Raw genomic sequence first — 20,898 nt, 5'->3', positions numbered from 1 at the left:
TAAAATTCTCCTGAAAAGCCATCTGTGGCCCTCAGCTATTCTTTCTAGGAAGATTTGTGATGACTGATTGAATCTTTTTACTTGTGATTGGTTTTTTGAGATCTTTTATTTCTTCCTGAGTCAGTGTAGCTTGTTTGTGTATTTCCAGGAATTTGTCCATTCCATCTAAATTGTCTAGTTTGTTGGCATATACATGTTCATAGTATCCTCTTATTATTTCTTTTATTTCTTCAGGATCTGTTGTAATACATCCTGTGGTATTTAGATTCAGTTGTCAACTTGGCCAGGTGAAGGCACCTAGTTCTGTTGCTGTGGACATGAGCCAATGGTATGTGAACCTCATCTGTTGCTGACTACATCTGCAGTCAGCTAGGAGGCTTGCCTGCTGCAATGAATGATGTTTGACTTAATTGGCTGGTGCTTAAATGAGAGACCACAACATAACACAGCCCAGGTAGCTCAGCATACCTCATCTCAGCATTTGCAGCTCAGCCTAGGCCTTTGGAGATGCAGAAAGGAGTCACCTTGGGGAAAGTTGTTGGAACCCAGAGGCCTGGAGAGCAGAGATCATCCTGTGCCTTCCCATGTAAGAAGGAACCTCAGATGAAAGTCAGCTGCCTTTCCTCTGAAATACTAATGAAATAAATCCCCTTTTATTAAAAGCCAATCTGTCTCTGGTGTATTGCATTCTGGTAGCTAGCAAACTAGAGCACATCCCTTCTCATTTCTGATTTTTTTTTATGTGCATCCCCTTTCTTCTTTTTTTTTTATCAGTCTTGCTGATGGGTGATCAATTTTATTGATTTTCTCATAGAACCAACTTTTGATTTTATTGATTCTTGCTTGTATTAGTTAGGGTTCTCTAGAGAAACAGAATCAATGGGGGACCCTGGCAAATATAAAATTCATAAAAGTGTGATATTTGACCATGGGAACACAGAGTCCAAAATCCACATGGCAGGCTGTGAAGCTGATGATTCCGATGGAGGGTCCAGGCAAACTCCACAGGAGAGGCTTGTCAATCAAATCAGGAAGAGAGCCTGTCTCTTCTGAACCCTCCTTAAAAGGCTTCCAGTGATTAGATTGAGCATCACTCATTGCAGAAGACACTCCCCTTGGCTGAATACAAATGTAATCATCTGTGAATGCAGCTGATGTGAGATCATGATCTAATTCCATGATATGTCCTTACTGCAACAGACAGGCCAGCACTTACCCAACCAGACAAACAGATGCCACTACTTGGCCAAGTTGACACATGAAGCTGACCATGATATTGCTGTTGTTCTTTTGCTCTCCCATTCTTTTAACTCTGTTTTAGTCTTCTCTTCTTCTATTTGTTTTGGAGTTAGTTTGCTGTTTTTTCTCAGGTTCCTCCAAGTGAGCAGTTAAAACCTTGATTTTTGCTCTTTCTTATTTTTTTTAAAATAGGCATTTAGGGCAATAAATTTCCCTCTCAGCACAGTCTTTGCACATCCTATAAGTTCTGATAAGTTGTATTCTTATTGTATTCTTATTTTAATTCATCTTCAAATAACTACTGATCTCTTTAGCAATTTCTTTTCTTACCCACTGGCTGTTTAAGATTGTGTTATTTAATCTCCATATATTTATGAATGTCCTCATTCCTTGGTAGTTAATAAGATCCAGCTTCATTCCATTGTGTTCAGAGAAGGTGCTTTGAATAATTTCAATGTTTTTAAATTTGTAAAGACTTTTTTTGTGTCTCGGCATATGACTTATCTGGAAAATGTTCCATGAGCACTAGAGAAGCGTTCATGTTTTATGGTTGGGGTGCAATGACCTATATATGTCGGTTAGGTCTAATTCATTTATCAAGGGATTTAACTTCTCTGTTTCATTTTTGGTCCTCTTTCTGGTTATTCTATCTATAGAGAAGAGAGGTGTATGGAAGTCTCCTACTGTTGTAGTTGAATCATCTATCACTTCCTTAAGTTTTACCAATGTCTGTCTCATATACTTTGGAGCTCCTTGATTGAAAGCATATACATTTATGATTTTTATATCTTCTTGGTGAATTGTTCCTTTAATTAATATATAGTGTCCTTATTTATCTCTTTGATGACTTTATATTTAAAGTCTATTTTGCCAGATATTAGTATAGCTACTCCTGCTTTCTTTTGGTTGCAACTTGTGTGGGAAATCTTTTTCCATCCTTTCATTTTCAATCTCTTTGTATCCTTATGTCTAAAATGAGTCTTTTGTAAGAAGTATATAGCTGGATTATATTTCTTAGTCCATTTTTCCCATCTGTATCTTTAATTGGTAAATTTCAGCTAACATTCGAAGTTACTACTGAAAAGGCATTTCTTGAATCTACCATTTTATCTTTTTATTTTATCTGCCAGAAATACATACTATTTTTCCCTCTTTATCTTTTCATCCTTTAAATTACCCTTACCGTGAGTCTTCAATTCTGTGCCCTGCTCTATACCTTCCTCTCCTGTCTTTTTTTTTTTTTTTCAACTGCAGAACTCCCTTAAGTTTTTCCTGTAGGTCTGGTCTCTTGTTGACAAATTCTTTTGCAATATGTGTGCCTATGAAAATTTTAATCTCTCACTCAGTTTTGAAGGACAATTTCGCTGGGTACAGAATTCTTGGCTGAAAGTCTTTCTCTTTCAAGATCTTAATTATATCATAGCACTGCCTTCTCACCTCCATGGTGTCTGTTGAGTTGTCTGAACTCAGTTTTATGTATTTTCCCTTATGTATAGTAGATTGTTTTTCTCTTGCTATTTCAGAATTTTCTGCTTCTCTTCAACATTTGACAGATTAATATGTATCTTGGGGAAGGCTTATTTGGATTAATTTTGTTTGGAGTTTGTTGAGCTTTTTGATTTGTATATCTGTGTCCTTTATAAGGGTTGGGAAGTTTGCCCCCATTATATCCTCAACTAGTCTTCCTAGTCCTTTATTCCCCTCTTCTTCTTCTGGGACACCAATGATTCTTATACTTGTGTGCTTTGTTTTGTTTATCATTTCCCTAAGATCTGATTCCAATTTTTCCATCTTTTTTGCCATTTGCTGTTTTGAGTGTTTGGAATCAGTTTTCCTGTCCTCTATATCATTTATTCTTTCTTCTATCTCTTCAAATCTGCTGTTGTATGCCTCTGGTATGTTTTTCATTTTTTCAACAGAGTTTTTAATCTCAATGATATCTGCTTTTTTTTTTTTATTTACTATTTCAAATTCCTCTATATACACATCTGTCTTCTTGGTCTCTGTCATGACATTAGCCATCCTACTTATTTTATTAAGTAGATTTATATGAACATCTTTAATTAGCTGTTCCAACATCTGTATCCCCCCTGTGTTTTAATTTGGTCATAGACTGGGCTATATCTGTCTGCATTGTGATATGCTTCATGATCTGTTGTTTTTGTCAATGTAAATACGTTGATTGATTTTCTTTGGGACTTAATTTCCTTTGGTAGTCTAAAGTCTTGTGCTTGCAGGATGGATATGTAGCAGGATGCAGGGTACAGGGTGGAGCACAACAGTCTGGTTATTCATTGCACTGCAGGTATAGACACAGGTTGAGATGTTATGCTGGTGCTTTTGAATGTGGGCACCCAGTGGCCAGGAAGGATATAGTTGTATGGGTGCACAAGTTTGGGGTTTTTACACTGGTGTGCATTGGTCTGGGGCACGGGGCCCTTTGTACATAAGCAGAGCTATGGCACTGGGTCAGTGTTATGCCTTTGTAAGCTGTGGGTGGATATGACTGGGCTGTGCAGGTTAGTGCTTTCTCAGAGCTCGAAGTATGACTGAGGTCTGTGTGCATGCATGGGTCCAGGAGTACCATAAACTGATGTTCCCAGAGCTGAAGGACATGATTGGAGCCATTTGCATGCATGAGCTAGGAGTGCTGTAAACTAATGTTCCCAGAGCTGAAGGGCATGACTGGGGGCCAAGGGCATGCACAGGTGTAGGAGTGCCATAAACTGATGCACAGAGCTCAGTTGGTGGGGACATGAGGCTGTGTGACACTATGGATTGAGGGTGTGTGTAGTCTGGGGTATAGATGTATTTGCTTGCAGCCTTTGTGCTGGTGACGGCCTGTAGGGAGCAAGAAGGGGTAGGTAGTGCTCAGAAGGGGTGCAGGAAAGGTGGGCTGGGCTGGGCTGCACTTGGGGTGGGGGTGTTGGGCAGGTATGCACATTGGGAGTTGGTGGGTTAGGAGTGCTTGGAGCACAGGGAGTGTGGATGAGTGACAAGATTCAGATGCATGGGGTGGGGGGTGAGTCGTGGATCACAGGGCTGTGCTGATGAGGTAGTTGCTCAAGGAATGCAGCTTGGCTTACTTCCTAGTCTCTGTTTCCCCATCTGTGCACTCCTGTGGGCTCCATGCTTCTGCGTTAAGCTCCAATTTTCTGCTTCTCAGTGTCTCAGTTTTTGCAACCAGGGCCACCCTATGTGGTGCAGAAGGCTCTACCAGTTCAGTTGCACTCTTGAATTGTCATCTCAGTCGCCCTCTCATATTTTCTCTAATTTTTCCTTGCAGCAAGGCTGAACTTGATCTACTCTATTCAGCCATCTTCAAGGAATCTACTGGAGACCATATTTTTAATGGGCTGCTTTCATGTAATAAACAGAGCTCTGTGAATACACTAGTTCAGGCTCATTTCTGGGAGTTGTCTGGTTCCACTGAAGGGCAATTTGCGGATTTCTATTGGCATGGCTACAACTTTCTTAGAACTGTGCTGTAATCTGATACTTTTCTTTTCCAATCTTTATTCGTTTTCTTCCCCTTTCACACATAGGCATCATGATCTGAAGTCTCTCCTTATCTCATCTTGTTCTTTCTATTCTTATTGGTATTGCACTATTAAACTTCTTTCATGTCTAACATCAATTTAGCATCAGCTTCTTTGAGGATACAAATCAACTAGTATTGGAGAATAACATGGGTGAGCAATGAGAGAAGGAGTTAAAGGTAATTCACATTAGAGCAGGGAGAGGAAAAATGGAGTTAAAATCTAACATTTGAAAAAATAATTTGAAATTATTATTTCAATTATTTTTAAATGAACTTTTTTATTTTAGAACAGATTTAGATTTACAGAAAGTTTGAGAGGACAATACAGAGGGTCCCCTTATTCCCTACACCAAATTACCTATTTGTCTTTGCTTATCCCACTCCAGTTAATTTCTCATTCTACATCCAGAGTAGGCTTTCTAAATTTGAGATATGATAGTCATTTCCCTGCGTAAAATCTATCATTCACACCCTTTTGTTGTTACAATAAAATCCAAAATTTGCCATTGTTTTAAGAAATTATAATCTTTGTCCCTTGCTACTTTTGTAATTTCAATCAGGATTACGATTCCCCTCTTTCTCTGCTTTCACTAATTATCCTTTCATTCATGATTCATGACTTGTTCTTTTGACATTCAAGAGTCTTGTTTCAGGGTTTTTGTTTGTGCCTTCTGACTTGAAGATTGATTGATTCTGCATTGTTCTTCCTTAGCCCCACCCCCTAGTTTTGTTTTCAGTGTAATTTTAGATGGCAAATAGGCATATTTCATCAAAAGATATTTCTGTCTTATCTTTTTTTTCCATTGCTATTTGCACTATGTCCCTCAGTTTGTTATAGCTTTTTTTTTTTATGCTGTATATGAGGGCACATTTCATTCTTTTTCCAAGCAAGTATCCCATTATTGAGGCACTATATGTTGAATTTTGTTGTTGTTTGTTTGGTTGGTTGCTTGCTTGTTTTGTCTGTGGGGGCGGTGGGTGGGAGGGAGTGCATGAGCCAGGATTCAAACTCACGTCTCCAGCATGACAAGGGATAATTCCACCACTTAACTACACTTGCACCCCCTGTAATAGCTTTCAAATGGTGTATCCAAAACTAGATTAAGATCTGTGATAGCGAGTCTTTTTCTCATTATATAGCCCAATGGCTAGCCTATAAGTAATATTAGTCAAAAATTAAAAAAGAATGAAGCAGAAAAGGAAGAAAAGATGAAAGAAAGAAGGAAAGGAAAGAAGAAAGTTTCCTCAAACTTCCTAGCCAATGTTACAAAAATTATATCCTCATATTAATGTTGTTTCCATTTTTAAAGAATCAAGGTTTTAAGTTTTAAACAAAAAGTTTGCATGCTTGTTTTCGTTTGAAAGAGGTATTTTGGCATCTTAACTCAAAAATTTGCAGAATGTTTGCTTGAAACACATTGAAATGATTTATCTTTTCCAGTCTGTTCAAGAAGACTAAGTTTTTAAGAAGAACTAAAACATATTTCTTTATATAAGTGGAGTGATAAATTTATTTGACTCCAAGGGCTAATAATTTTACAAAATGTCCCCAGAGTCTTATATCAGCAATATCTGTTAAACCAACTCATTGAAAACTACAAATGTTTAATAATCATATTGACTTCTTTAATGTTAAATGCCTAGTCAGTTAAGTGGCTATGGATCTAGTGGGGCATTACAAAATATCAATGACTTCATTAAACATATTATGAGGCATAGTTTATATTCTTTATATCTAATAATGTATAAAAATATTCCTATTGATTTTTCACTGTTCTAATTTTAGCTGAATTTGTATTTTAGAAAGGTGCAATATTTTCCTACTAAAATGACCTATTTACTGTGTAACTATAGAAGTAGTCCTTTGTCTCCTTATTCATCATGATTTTATGTAGATCATTTCAAGATTGGTATTACAACACATGGATATACCAGAACTGAATGGTAGATTTATATTTCTTCAGGAACTTAGAAATACTAAATATATTTTTCTATGTTTACCAATGTATGTCTATGGTAGTAGTCCTCTAACTTTTCTGAGGAATTCTTCATAATCTTACAAATGTGGTGGGTTCCTAATAAAGCATTCTGAGTAAGTTTTCAGATGATATTATAATGCACAGTTAAGTAAAGTCTGAATAAAAGCAAAACAAAATAGTCAATTTATAAACACTATTTTTTTTCACTTCATTATTGAAGAATCTTTAACATAATAGTTTGGCTAGAAATGTTAGCAAAACTACCAGCCATTTCCTTGAACCAAATGCAATCACTGGAAATGGATATAGACTAAGTATGCACCTGATTAGAAAATGATTGTCCCGCCACACTGAGTGGAGAGCAGATTTATATCAGTAAGTGCTAAGCAGTAAAGTAAATATAACTAGTTTTATTTCTTACTCCTTTCTTTCTTTTTTTCTTCCTATCTCCCCCTCCCCTTCTTTTCCTTCCATTCCCTATCCCCTCTCTCCTTTTCTCTTTTCCTTTTACTTTCTCTTTCTTTTTCCTTCTATCCTTCCTTCTCTCTTTCCATCCTTCAGAATATAATAGTGCTTTTCAATTCAGGCTGCTACTTAAAATCATTAGCAAAGCCTTGAAAATCCCATCGTTATTGTGCTTCCCCACAGCAATTAAATCAGTCTCCAGAGTGGTGGATCTAGGATTTTGTTGTTTGATTGTTTATGCTTAATTTTTGTTGTTTTTTGTATTTCCAAATGTTTCTAATCCTCAATGATGGTTGAAAACTATGGTCTTCTAAGAGATAATATCCATCACTCATAGGGACTTTTTGATGTCCTATTACAATATGTATTTATTGAATCTTTATTAATTTGTGGAAATTTATTATTCATTATGTATTTATCAATAAACTTGCAAGATTTTCTATGATAATGAAATAAATACAAAGTAAAACTTTTTCAAATGTAAAAATATTAATATTACTGAAAAACTTCTAATGAATTCCGATACTGAGAAATATTGAACAAGCAATGTTTCATAATATTTCCTTCCTGAATTTATATTACTGCATATTTTATATAGGCATGTATCTTTTTATCATGCCAGTAAAATATTTTTGAGAGTACAGTTTTTAAAGGAAGCATAACATTCTATCATGGAAATTGTTCCTATTTTATTTAAGCATTCTCTTCTTTTTCACAGTGTGTTTCTTTTTTGGAAGTGCAGGGTCCAGGAATTGAACCCAGTTCCCCCAAATGGCAAGCAAGAATTCCATCACTCAGCTACCCTTACACCATCCCTACAATATGTTTATATATTTTTTCTGTCTAGAGAAAATTATTGTGCGTTATTTTATCTAAAGCTATAATTATTTCATGAGGGTAGATTCCTGACAGTAAAATATTCAAATAAAAGATAAGCAATTTTAAAACTGATGCAAAATGAAAATATTTTTCAAAAAATATGAGCCATTTGTATTCACAAAACGAGGTACAATGTTGTCCAACTCGCTATTTCTTTGTAAGTGTCCAATTCTATCACATTTTTAGGAGAAAATCTGTATCCCATGTTTCAAATTTGTCTTAAATGATTGTTATGATTATTTTTATAATAATTTCTTACCTTCACTATCACAATTACTAATTGCTTACCTTCAATATTACAATTACTAATTTAGTTACTATACTATATGGTAAACATAGGTAAAAGTGTTTTGCATAACTTTTTTCACATTTAGTCTTCATATCAGACTTATCAGGTACCCCTAATATCCCAATTTTTTACCAATTAGGAAACTGAGTCTAGAAAGATTTGGTAATTTTCATGAAGTTCTGGGTCTTTATTACTAGAAAGTAGCAAAGATTAAAGGTAACAAAGGAATACTGACCATAGAATCCATGCTTAGATTTATGTTCTTAATATGTCCCCAAATGGTGGTAAACGAATTGTTTTCATTCACAGAGATTCTTCAAGGAAAATCAATTTTTAACACTTGATTTCCATATGTGGTGTTTCCTAAAATTCATCATCTGTGATACAGCCTTTGTTCACAATAGTCCAGTCTCCAGTTTATGTAAGTAAGTTGGTTAGTTTCATATTACCACAAACTTAGTGACATAACACAGCACAAATTTATTATCTTATAATTCTGGAGATCAGAAGTCAAAAATCCTTCCTTCTGAAAGCTATAGGGCTGAATTTATCCTTGGCTTTTTCTAGCTTCTAGAAGATGCTCACATTTCTTAGCATGTGGCCCATTTCCATCCGCAAAACATTCAATTGCAACTCTCAGACCTTCTTTTTAATAACATCTCTTTTTCTCAGCCTTCCCCTTTCATCATCCAACAGTAACTACATTGGACTCACCAAGATAATTTAGGGTAATCTACCTATTTTAAGACCCTTAGCTTAATTACATCTGCAAATCCCTTTTACCATGTGAAATAACATATTCATAGATTCTGGGGATTAGGATGTGGATATCTTTGGGATGCCGTTATTCAGTCCACCACAGTGTGATGGCATTTCATATGTCAGCCTGACTTGGTTATGTTGTCCAGTTTTTCATTCAAGCTGGCATTGGCTTGATTATTAATGTGAGTGTTTGGTAGATGGATTTTTAGCTATTATCAGTTGATTGGGCCTGTGGCTGATGGAATGAATCTACAATCAACAAAGGAGATTGCCTTGAGCAATGTGGGGAATTATCTCATCCAATCAGTTGGAAGCAGTAGAAGCTAGAACTAAGGATTTCACAAATCAGAAAGAAGAATTTCTGCCTCTACTTTTGTTAGCCAGCTTCCTCTGGAGAATTTGATTTTACTTTTATCAAAATTCCCCATGCAGTCTACCATATGGAATTCTGATAAGCTAAATAATGTGATAGAGTTAAAGGTTAGCTTTGGAGATGCTTCTTATGATGATTAATTAAGACATCTTAAATTCATAAAGCTTAAGGCTCATAGAACTCCTAAAACTTGTTGTAATCATCTGACTTGAATGTATTTCTCTAGAGAGTGAGAGTCAATATTAACTTCCATGTATTATAATCCTTATGGGGGTGCTCCAAATTGAGAAAAGACAGAGAAACCTACGTTATTTCCTTAGAACATTTTGTGGAACTACCAGAATTTCTAGCACACATTAGATAAAGCCCATATATAATTTTTATACAAATCATTTCTAATTCTTTGTACTAAATCAATAAAGTAGTTAGAACCTAGTGTTATAAATCATATTTTTATAAACACAATCTATTTCAACTTCTAAGAAATACTTATTTAGTAATTTATGTGTGAACTAGGTGCATAATCTTTCAATAATTCTTATGGGATGATGCCAACAGAAATTTTAAAGACCGTATTCATTGCATACTGAGGTTAAGCATTTAAAATTACATTTTACTAATCAAATCACATTTTTCCAAGTTCCATTGATTTCTCATTCTTCTTTTACTGAGTTTATAATTAGAATATGGTTTTAAAAATTAACAAATCAAAACTTTTTTCTGATATACTAATTGTAAGTAATGATTTTTGCATTTTTTATTTTGCTCATTGATTTTGGCTTATGTCAATTATTCAGTGAATATAATGATCTATAAATGTGTGTGTGTCTGTTATTGTGTGTGTGTGTATGCAATTTCATCTATGGATTATTTTAGTTACTTGAATATCTTTATGCCATTATTTTACTGCATTGCAAAACCCCTGGGGGAATTTATAGCATAGCATACTCAATTATTTAGTAAGAAATAGGATTAAATCTGATTTTTACCTTTTAGTGGTGTCTGCTTTTAAATCTAAGTTAAATAAGATCCTGTCTGATCCAAGTCAGGGGCTTCTGTGGGCAAGATCTTTATAGCTCAGAAAGGTACCAAGAAGTTATCTGAAGGCATGGTTCCAGGAAAGTGAGAGGTAGACCTACTATTAAACCTTATCCCACAATGAATTCAATAAATTAAGAGAAAAATACATGCATACATTTATACAAAACCAGATACCCAGATACACATACATGCACAAACCATGCATATTTAAACTCTAACAAGTGAACCTACTTTTTCCTACTCTCATGTTTCATTTTGGAGGATCTTAGACTCATACTAGTGGATACTTTCAATCCCCTTGATCATTCTTCACAGATCGGTTTGTTGAGAGGCACAAGTGGGCATATGTTGTTCATCTCCTTCTGAGTTCTTTTTGGAGATTTGCCTTTTAGTATAAGTTCATTGTCTTTTTTCTAAATAAAGATCCAGTTATTTTTGTCTTGATTTACACTCTTTGTAGTATCATTTGATGAATTAAAGCCTTAAATTTTATGTATTTGAATTTATATATATTGTTTTGTTTTGATTGATGTCCTTCTGGTCTTGTTTAAGAGATTTTTGTTCCTCTTAAAATAGCAAAGATATTCCTTTGTCACTATCTGAAGTCCCAGAATGGGAAAAAGAATAGAGAAGGTGATTGAAAGATAAGCACAAAGAAAAGAGCTTAAACAATAAAGTGTTGTATTTTCCATGTAATGAAAAAAATTAAATATGTATATGCAAATATATTTGATTTAGCTTTATTGGCATCAAAATGCATTAAAATAGATGCAGAATTCTGTTATTAAATTTAGCCCCATAATACTATTTCAGTTTAATGACTGTAATGAAGCCAGTTCATATCACCTTACAAATTCACTGAGTACTTCTGGAAAGATGATGGAATAAAGAATAGCATAATTCACTCTTCCACTATAAAACATCTAGAGAACAGGCAGGAACTACCCAATGCAATGGTTGCAGAGCTTGTGTGATTAGAGAAGGACCACTGCAATTATATAAGGAAAAACCTGGATGAAAAAGAGGAGAAATTATGACTAAGAACTTGGAGTGAGTATACTCAAAATCATGACTACCACTGAGCACTGCCTAGACCAGGCAACTAAAAAGTGGATCATTTCTATTTTGCCAGCTGGGGGAATCAATCCTTTAGTTCCACAGTCTAGAATCTGTGATCCAACAGATCCATTACGTGCACATAAAGAGTCCCTACTGCAGTGCCCAATGTCTTGCCCCATCCCTGAGGCCAGTCACTGTGCATGCCCAGTTTTGTGAGAGACAGGGAAGCCTTCCCCTTGGGAGGAGAGGCACACAAAGCGGTGCTGAGATGATGGCTGGCCAGTGAAGGAGATGTGTTGAGTCCTGCAGCCTTAATTCTTTATGGACAGGATACCAGGGCTCTCAAGGCTAAGCTGCTTACATGAGCAGACAGGTGGGGGAAGGAGCTACATTGAGATTCTAGGCACCATTATCTTACCTCACAGAGTATCACTGTGCACTGGTGGAGGTCTTGCCAACCAGCAAAATGCAGCACTTCTGGACTGGCTGTTGGCTGATAAAGTTGACCTTCACAATCCTGCAGACTTGAGTGTTTCTGTGCAGGAGTCTGGAAACAACCGGCTCCCTGCACCCTCAAGCAGAGTCCTTGCCTGAGTGTATCTCCCACCACTGAGCCAAGTTGATTCTGGCATATCTGGACCTGGGAGTGACAGAGAGTCCCTCCCATTGGAAAAAGAAGGAGAAGCAGATCAGGTATGAGTTACCAGGTGGTTGGAGTGGGTGACCCTCTGGGGCCTGCACTCATATTGGACTTTGACTTGGTGTAGATCCTGCCCAGTAGGCTGCTGCAGTTGGGAAGAGGTGGGCTTGTGGAGATGGTGGCCCAAGACTGCTATCTGGTGGGAAGACTGGGAAAGTGCATTCTGGAAAATGGCTTTTCTGCCCTGCCTCTAGGAGCATTTCAATAGAGTTTTACCGAGGGCCTTATGAGGCTGGAAATTACTGACAAACCAAGTGCCAAAAGAGGCCTTCAGTGCAAACCTAAGCAACAAGAAAATTTTAGACAAGAGAGGGAAACCAATTTTCCAAATAAAAAAAAAATCAAGACAATCAGATACTATGAAACCAGAAAAAAAAATAATGAGTTACATGAAGAAAAATAAAAAAGATATGGCCAAGTGCAAATGATCTAATTAAAAAGTGAGAGACACAGAATGTGGAACAAGTAATCAAAGATGTCTAAACAAGTCTCCTTAATAACTTCAATGAGATGGCTAAAGAGATAATGGATAACAAGAAGATACTAAAAGAGCATAAAGAAAAATTTGAAAGAATAAGTAGAAAAATAGCAGACCTTATAGAATAGAAAGATAATTTAGATAAAATAAAAAATATTGGAGAGACATACAAAGGCAGATTTGAAGAAGCAGAAGAAAACAAGTGAACTAGAGGACAGAGAAATTGAATTTGAGTGCACAAAAGAACGACAGGTAAAAAGAGTGAAACAAATCATACTGGATCTGAGGAAAGTGATTGACAACATGAAGTACACAAACTTAAGAGTCATTGGTTTCTCAGAAGGAAAACAGAAGAGTAAAGGACAAGGAAGATTATTTAAAGAGATAATTAAGCAAAATTTTCCAACTCTTTTAAAGGGCATAAATATACAAATCAAAGAAGCCCAATGAACTCCAAATAGAATAAATTCAAATTGGCCCACTCCAAGACACATACTAATCAGACTATCAACTGCTGAAGAGAAGAAGAGAATACTAAAAGCAGAAAGACAAAAGTGCTTCACCATATAAAAGGGAAGCCATTTAAGACTAAGTGCTGACATCTTCTTAAGTACCATAGAGGTGAGAATGCAGTGGTCTGATGTATTTTAGATTGTGAAAGAAAAAAAAAAAATGCCAGACAGGAATTCTTTATCCAGCAAAGCTGTCCTTCAAAAGTGATGGAGAAGGTAGTACAATGTTGGCTCAGTGGCAAGAATTCTTACCTGTCAAGCCAGAGACCTAAGTTCAATTCCTGGAGCCAACCTATGCCAAAACAAACAAACAAACTAAAAGTGGTGGAGAATTTTAAATATTCACAAATAAACAAATGCTCTAGGAATTGGATGAAAAAAAGACTGAAAAAAACAAAGGTAAGAAAAAGAGGCTTGGGAAAAAGTATAGAAATTATGATTATCAGTAAGGGTATGTAAAAGGTTAAAAGAGAGAAAAATACTAGATATGACAAATGAAAGTTAAAGGATTAAGTGATTGAAGTAAGGATGACTTTTACAGTAATAATATTGAATATAAGGGATTAAATTCCACAAACAAAAGACAAAGACTGGCACAGTGAATAAAGCAATATGATATGTTTATATACTGTCTACAAGAGGCTCATTTTAGGTCCAAAGATATAAGTAGGTTGAAAATGAATTGATGAAAAGATATTCCATGCAAGCAGCAACCAAAAAAAAGAGCTAGGAAAGCTATACCAATATCAGATAAAATAGACTTTAAAAGCAAAATTGTTATAAAAGGCAAACAAGGGCACATATTAATAAATGGAACAATTCACCTAGAAAAAATAAATATTTATACAACTAATCATGGACTTTAAAGTACATAAGGGAACCACTGACAACATTAAAATAAGTAGTAGATGTTTCCACAATAATGGGGGGAGAATACCACACACCACACTCTTCAATATGTAGATTTTTTTATCTAGATAGACATCAATAAAAAATAGAGAACTTAAATAATTTGATAAATAAATTAGACTTAGACATATACAGATTGTTGCAACCGAAAACACCAAGATACACATTTTTCTCAAGTGCTCATAGAATATCATCCAGGATAAACCATATGCTGGGACACAAGGCAGGTATTAATTACTTTAGAAGATTAGATTGAATTTTCTCAAAGCTCTTTCTCTGATCATAATGGAATGAAGCTGAAAATAAAAAAAAAAACAGCTGGAGAATTGGAACTTTAACAAATATATAGAAGTTAAGCAACACACTCAATCACAGTGGGTCAAGGAAGAAATTGTAAGAGAAAAAAGTGAATATCTTGAGATCACTTAAAATGAGAATACAACATATCAAGTCTTTTGCAAAAATTTGATGCAAAAAGGCAGCATTGAGAGGGAAATTTATAGCCCCCAATTACAACATTAAAGAAAGAAGAAAGAGCTAGAAGCAAAGACCTAACTAAACAACTGAAGAAATTAGATACAGAGCAGAAAACTATCCTCAAATCAAGCAGAAGAAAATAAATAACAATGTTTAAAGTAGAAATAAAATGAACAACAGTAAAAGCAATAGAGATAGTCAATAAAACCAAAAGCTGGTTCTTTGAGAAGAGCAATAAAACCTTCAGATAGACTTACAAAGTCAAAAAGAGAGAAGATGCAATAAAATAAAATAAAATCAGAAATGATACAGGGTCATTATCATGGACCCCTCAAATTAAAAGATCATAAGAAGATAATATGAGCAATTGTATGCAGTTGTCTAACAAATTAGTCAACTTAGATGAAATAAGAGAATTTTCTATAAACACATGGGCAATCTATATTGATTCAAGAAGAAATAGAAGACCTCAACAAAGCAATTACAAATAACAAATTGAATCAGTCATCAAAAACCTTGCTGTAAAGACAATTTCAGAACCAGCTGCCTTCACAGGGAAATATTACTAAGCATTCTCAGAAGAATCAGCACCATTCCTGCTCACACTTCTCCAAAAAGTTGAGGAAAAGGGATACCACATGACTCATTCTATGAAACCAACATCAATCAAATACCAAAGGTATTATGTGAAAATAAAACTACCTCCCTAGTGAATATAGATGGAAAAATTCTCAACAAAATATTTACAAATCCAATCCAATGGCACATTAAAATAATTTTACACCACAACTATTTGGACTTTTTTTTTTTTTTTAACATGGGCAGGTACCCAGTATCGAACCCCAGTCTCCAGTGTGGCAGGCAAGAACTGCTTGCTGAGCCACCGTGGCCCACCCAACCATTTGGATTCTATTCCAGGTATACAAGGATAGTTCAACACAAGAAAATCAATTAATATAATACAGCACAACATATCAAAAGGGAAATATCACACGATCATCCTGATTGACACAAGAGGTATTTGGCAAAATTCAGTATCCTTTTTTTAATAAAAACACTTCAAAATGTAGGAATCAAAGGAAACTTTCTCAACACAATAAAGGCATATATGAAAAACCCACAGCTAGCAATGTATCAATGATGAGAGACTGAAAGCCTTTCTCCTAAGATTGGGAATGAGACAAGGTTACCCATTTTACCACTTGTATTAGTTTGCTAAATCTGCCAGAAGGCAATATACCAGAAATGGAATGGCTTTTAAAAAGGGAATTTATTAAGTTGCAAGTTTACAATTCTAAAGCCATGAAAATGTCCAAATTAAGGCACCAACAGGAGATTACCTTCATGTAGGAAAGATTGATGCCATCTGTAACTCTTCTGTCAGTTGGAAAGGCACCTAGCTGCCATCTGCTACTCCCTTGCTTCTGAGTTCTGTTGCTGTCATCCTTTGTCTCCTATGAGGTTCCCTCACTTGGCTTCTCCAGGGCTGGCTTTCATCTCTTGGTTTCCCATGGCACTTTTCAGCTTCTGTCTTGCTTAGCCATGTGGGAAAGCACATGGTAACTTCTGCTGGGCTCTGCCCATGTCTAGGCATCTGCTCTCTGTTGTCAGCATTCCAAGCATCTCAAAATCTGTCAGCTCTGAAACAATGGTCCTCCAAGCATCTGCATGTAAGGTTTCTCCAAAATGTTTCCCTTTTTAAATGACTCCAATAAACTAATCAAGACTCACCTTTAACGGGCAGAGTTACATTCCCATCTAATCAAAATATCATACCTGCAATTGGGTGTGGTACATCTCTGTGGAGATATTCTAATAAAAATTTTCCACCATACAATGTTGATTCAAAATTAAAAGAAATAACTGCCACCGCAAGATTGGATCATGAAAAAGACATGACTTTTGGGGGGACACCTAACAGTTTCAAAGCAGCAAACCACGTTACTCAATGTTGTGCTAGAAATTCTAGCTAGAGAAATTAGGCAAGAAAAATAAATAAAGGGCACCAATATTTGTGAGGAAAATGTAAAATTCTCATGATTTACAAATGTCATGATCCCATATTTGGAAAATCCTGAATAAACTATGACAAAGCGATGTGAGCTGATAAACAAATTCATCAACATAGCAGGATACGAGACCAACATACAAAATCAGTAGTGATTCAACACATTTGTAATAAGCTATACAAGGAAGTGATTAAGCAACAAATTTGTTCACAATTATAACTAAGAAATCAAGTATCTAGGGAAAAACTCAACCAAGGATGTAAAGGATTTGTACATAGAAAACTACAAAACATTGCTAAAGGAAATCAAATAAGACCTAAATAAGTGGAAATGTATTCTATGTTCATGGATAAGGATGCTAAATATCATTAAGGATGCTAATTCTACTCAAAATGATCTATAAATTCAATGTGATACCAATCAATATTCCAGCAACCTAATTTGCAGAATTGGAGAAGTTAGTTATCAAATTTATTTGGAAGAGAAAGGGATCTCAAAGATCCATAAATATCCTGACAAAGAAGAATGAATTGGGAAGACTCAAATCTGACTTTAAAGCTTATTATAAAGCCATAGTGTTCAAAAACCATAGTACTGACATAAAGATGGACATATTGGTCCAGAGACCAATATGGAGAATTCAGAAATAAAACCTCAAAGCTATGGTCAATTTTTTTTTAAGGTCCCCAAATCCACTAAACTAGGACAGAATAGTCTCTTCAATAAATGGTGTGGGGAGAACTGGATGTCCATATCCAATGGAATTAAAAAAGATTCTTCTCTCATATCCTATAAAAAAAATTAACTCAAAGTAGATCAAAGACCTACATAGAAGACCCAGCACCATAAAATTCCTTGAAGAAAATATAGGGAAACATCTTCAAGACCAGGTGATAGAACTTCTGGGAAGATGGCAGAATAGGATAGACTGAGTTCACCCTACACCAAGGAACAGCTAGAGAAGTGAAAAAAACAACAACAACAACCAAGACAGCAGTATCAGGTTGCAAATGACCTGAGAGCATCTTCTACCTTACAAAGGGAGGTTCTAGATGATTAACCTGAGGAATTGAGTCACAGAGAACCAGGTTGGTGGGCTCCATCAAGACTCCACCAAGGGCAAGAGGCAATGTCCAGGAAAGTGTCCGTCACTGCAGCTAACTTGGCATTTCATCCCCATCAGCTCTGCAATCTAGAACTCCCTTGAGGAACCCAGATGCCAATAAACAAGTTTTCTAAGTTAATAGAGACCATCCAAATCCTGTACTAAGCCTACCACATACCTTTCCGAATGAAGGCCTGGAGCCTTCAGGAGTGCACAGACAGGGAGGCAAGGATGAGAACACAAGCCAAGCTGTGCCCCTTGACCACCATATGTCCATGTAACCACATGTGTGTAACCCTCTAACCATTATCGATGACCTGCCCTCCAATCCCACACGTACCCGCCAATGCTATGTGCCACAAATATGCACAACCATGCCCTCGCCCATCCCCATGTCCCACACATGCTCACACACACACCCCATCCCCCATGCCCCATGCACATTTGCATTCCAATGCCACTCTCCCCCACGACCTACGCATGAATGTACCTGAACCCAGGCCTCTGTGTTCTACCCCTATGCCCCTTGTTCCACGCCCTTTGACCCTGTGAATGCACTACCCATGCCTGGGTATCACACAACCATGCCCTGCCTCTTGTCCTGCACTCATCCAACACCCTACCTGCAAATACAAAACCTTAAATGGTTGAGGGAAAGTAACTTCCAATGTAACCCTATCAAGATAATTAAAAAATGCCTCAAAATCAACAGAATATCATAAAGCATATGAAGATGCAGAAAGCTATAGCCCAGCCTAATGACCATATTAAAACAATGGAGAAGATACAAACTTTGGAACAACTAATGAAAGGTGTTCTCTATTAGATAAATTCAAGGGTTGGCTAATGATATAAATGATATCAAGAGCACAATAGAAATCATTTCCTTCCCCCCTACATGGGACATGACATCCAGAGGTACAAGTCCTGGAAGAGTGGGAGATGACTCCCAGGGATGACTCTGGCCTTGGCACCATGCAATTAAAAATGTTAACCTGACCAAAAAGAGGAAAAGTAGTATAACAGGTAAGATAGCAGTTACTGAGAGGGTACAAATAGAGTAAGAAGCTACTGTGGAAGCCACTCCTATGCAAGCCTCAGTTAGACATTGCTACCTCTCATAACTTACCAAACCTCAATCAAAACAATTCCTGTCAATCCTAAAGAACACCCGGAATTTTATATAAGATTCTAAAAAAGCTCCAAGCACTAGGGTAACTTTCCAGAAATATACAACTTCCAGATGGTTCTCTGAACCAGATAAGTCCTGAAATGCAGAGAGGCCAGCCTTTCCAGAACATCAACTATTTCCATCACCCTATCCCATAATATCAACAGCTCCTTCCAACATGAAAAAGTTAGAATGGGCATAGCCAAATACCCATAAATAGTGGGAGTATGATCAAAGGTGATGATGGAGTTATATAGAGAAGTAGGGTTTAACAAACAAGTATGATTATTGAATCATTATATTTATATTCCTCTTAGTCTTCAGTATTTCAGAGCAGCTAGAAATAAAAACCAAAAATTGTGGAATTGTAACCCATTTCAAACTCTGAAATCTGTTCTACAACTAATTGTTGTGATGTACTTTGAAATTTATTGTTTTTTTTAAATATATGTTATTTTTCACAGAAAAGGAAAAAAAAAACTCTTCTAGCCTTCAGTGTTTTGAGGCAGCTAGAAGGAAAAATCAGAAATAGTGGAACGGTAACCCATAACAAACATTGAAATCTGTTCTGCAACTATTTGTTGAAGTGTATATTGAAAATCATTGCATTTTCTTTCTTTTCTTTGTATATGTGTTATATTTAACAATAAAAACATTTAACTGAAAAAGAACACACCAGACAAGCATAAGGAAGAATTTGAAAAAATAAGTAGAAAAATAGTAAATATCACAGAGATGAAAGATACTTTAGACCAAATCAAGAATATACTAGAGACACTAAAGAGATTTGAAGAGGCAGAAGAAAGAATAAATGAACTAAAGGACAGATTGAAATTGAATGCACAATAGAACAGATGGAAAAAATTTAAATTGGATCTCAAGGAAATGATGGACAACACACGAAGCACCCAAATATAAGAATCACTGGTGTCACAGAAAGAGAAGAGAAAAGGAAATAGTTAAATAAGTTGAGGAGATAATAGGGAAAAACTTTCCAAACCTTATAAAAGGCACAGATATGCAAATGAAGCCCAATGAACCTCAAATAGAATAAATCCAAATAGGCCTACTGCAAGACACATTCTAATCAGTCTGTCAAATGTTGAAGAGAAGCAGTAAATCCTGAAAGCAACAAGAGGAAAACAACTCACCATATTCAAAAAAACCACATAAGACCAATTACTGCACAGGCACCATGGAGGCAAGAAGGTAGTTTCATGATGCATTTAAAATCCTGAAAGAGAAAGACTTCCAGCCAAGAATTTTGTACCAAGTCAAATTATATTTCAAAATTGTGATTGAAATTTTCACAGACAGACAAAGGCTGTCCAATCTACAAGAATGCTAGAAAGAGTTCTATTGATTGAAAAAAAACAAAACAAAACAGTATATGGAGGTCTGAAGCAAGGCACAGAATTCCAGTGTACCAGTATGGGTAACTTAAAGGATAAAAAGAGATAGCAGGAAAAGAATATATAAATCTGGCAAATAAAAATCAAAGGATAAGATGGTAGATTCAAGAACTGTTTTACAGTAATAACTTTGAATGCTAATGGACTAAAGTCATCAATTAAAAATACAGATTGACAGAATGGATCAAGAAATATGATTCATCTCTGCTTATAAGAGGCTCCTCTTAGTCCTAAGGCAATAAGTAGATTGGAAGTGAAAGTTTGGAAAAAGAAGTTTCATGCAACTTGTAACCAAAGAAAGCAGGGGTAGCTATGCCAATATCAGCAAAATACACTTTAAATGCAAAGACATCATAGGAGACAAAAAACAACACTACATATTAATAAAGGAGACAATTCACCAAGGAGAAATAATCATAAATATATATGTTCCCAATCAAGGAGCTCTAAAACACATGAGGTAAACATTGGCAAAACTGAAGGGAGCAATAGACATTT

At 35.9% G+C, this 20,898-nt stretch overlaps 1 long non-coding RNA gene across 1 annotated transcript in view; it reads right to left on the bottom strand.

Moving 5' to 3' along the window:
• LOC143663689 (uncharacterized) overlaps positions 1-20,898 on the bottom strand; it is a 148,173-nt gene that overhangs the window by 24,025 nt on the left and 103,250 nt on the right. The gene's annotated exons all lie outside the window — the stretch shown is intronic.

Source organism: Tamandua tetradactyla, chromosome 19 (assembly GCF_023851605.1).
Source record: "Tamandua tetradactyla isolate mTamTet1 chromosome 19, mTamTet1.pri, whole genome shotgun sequence".
Taxonomy (NCBI): Eukaryota; Metazoa; Chordata; class Mammalia; order Pilosa; family Myrmecophagidae; genus Tamandua; species Tamandua tetradactyla.
This window is presented reverse-complemented; position numbering and strand designations above follow the sequence as displayed.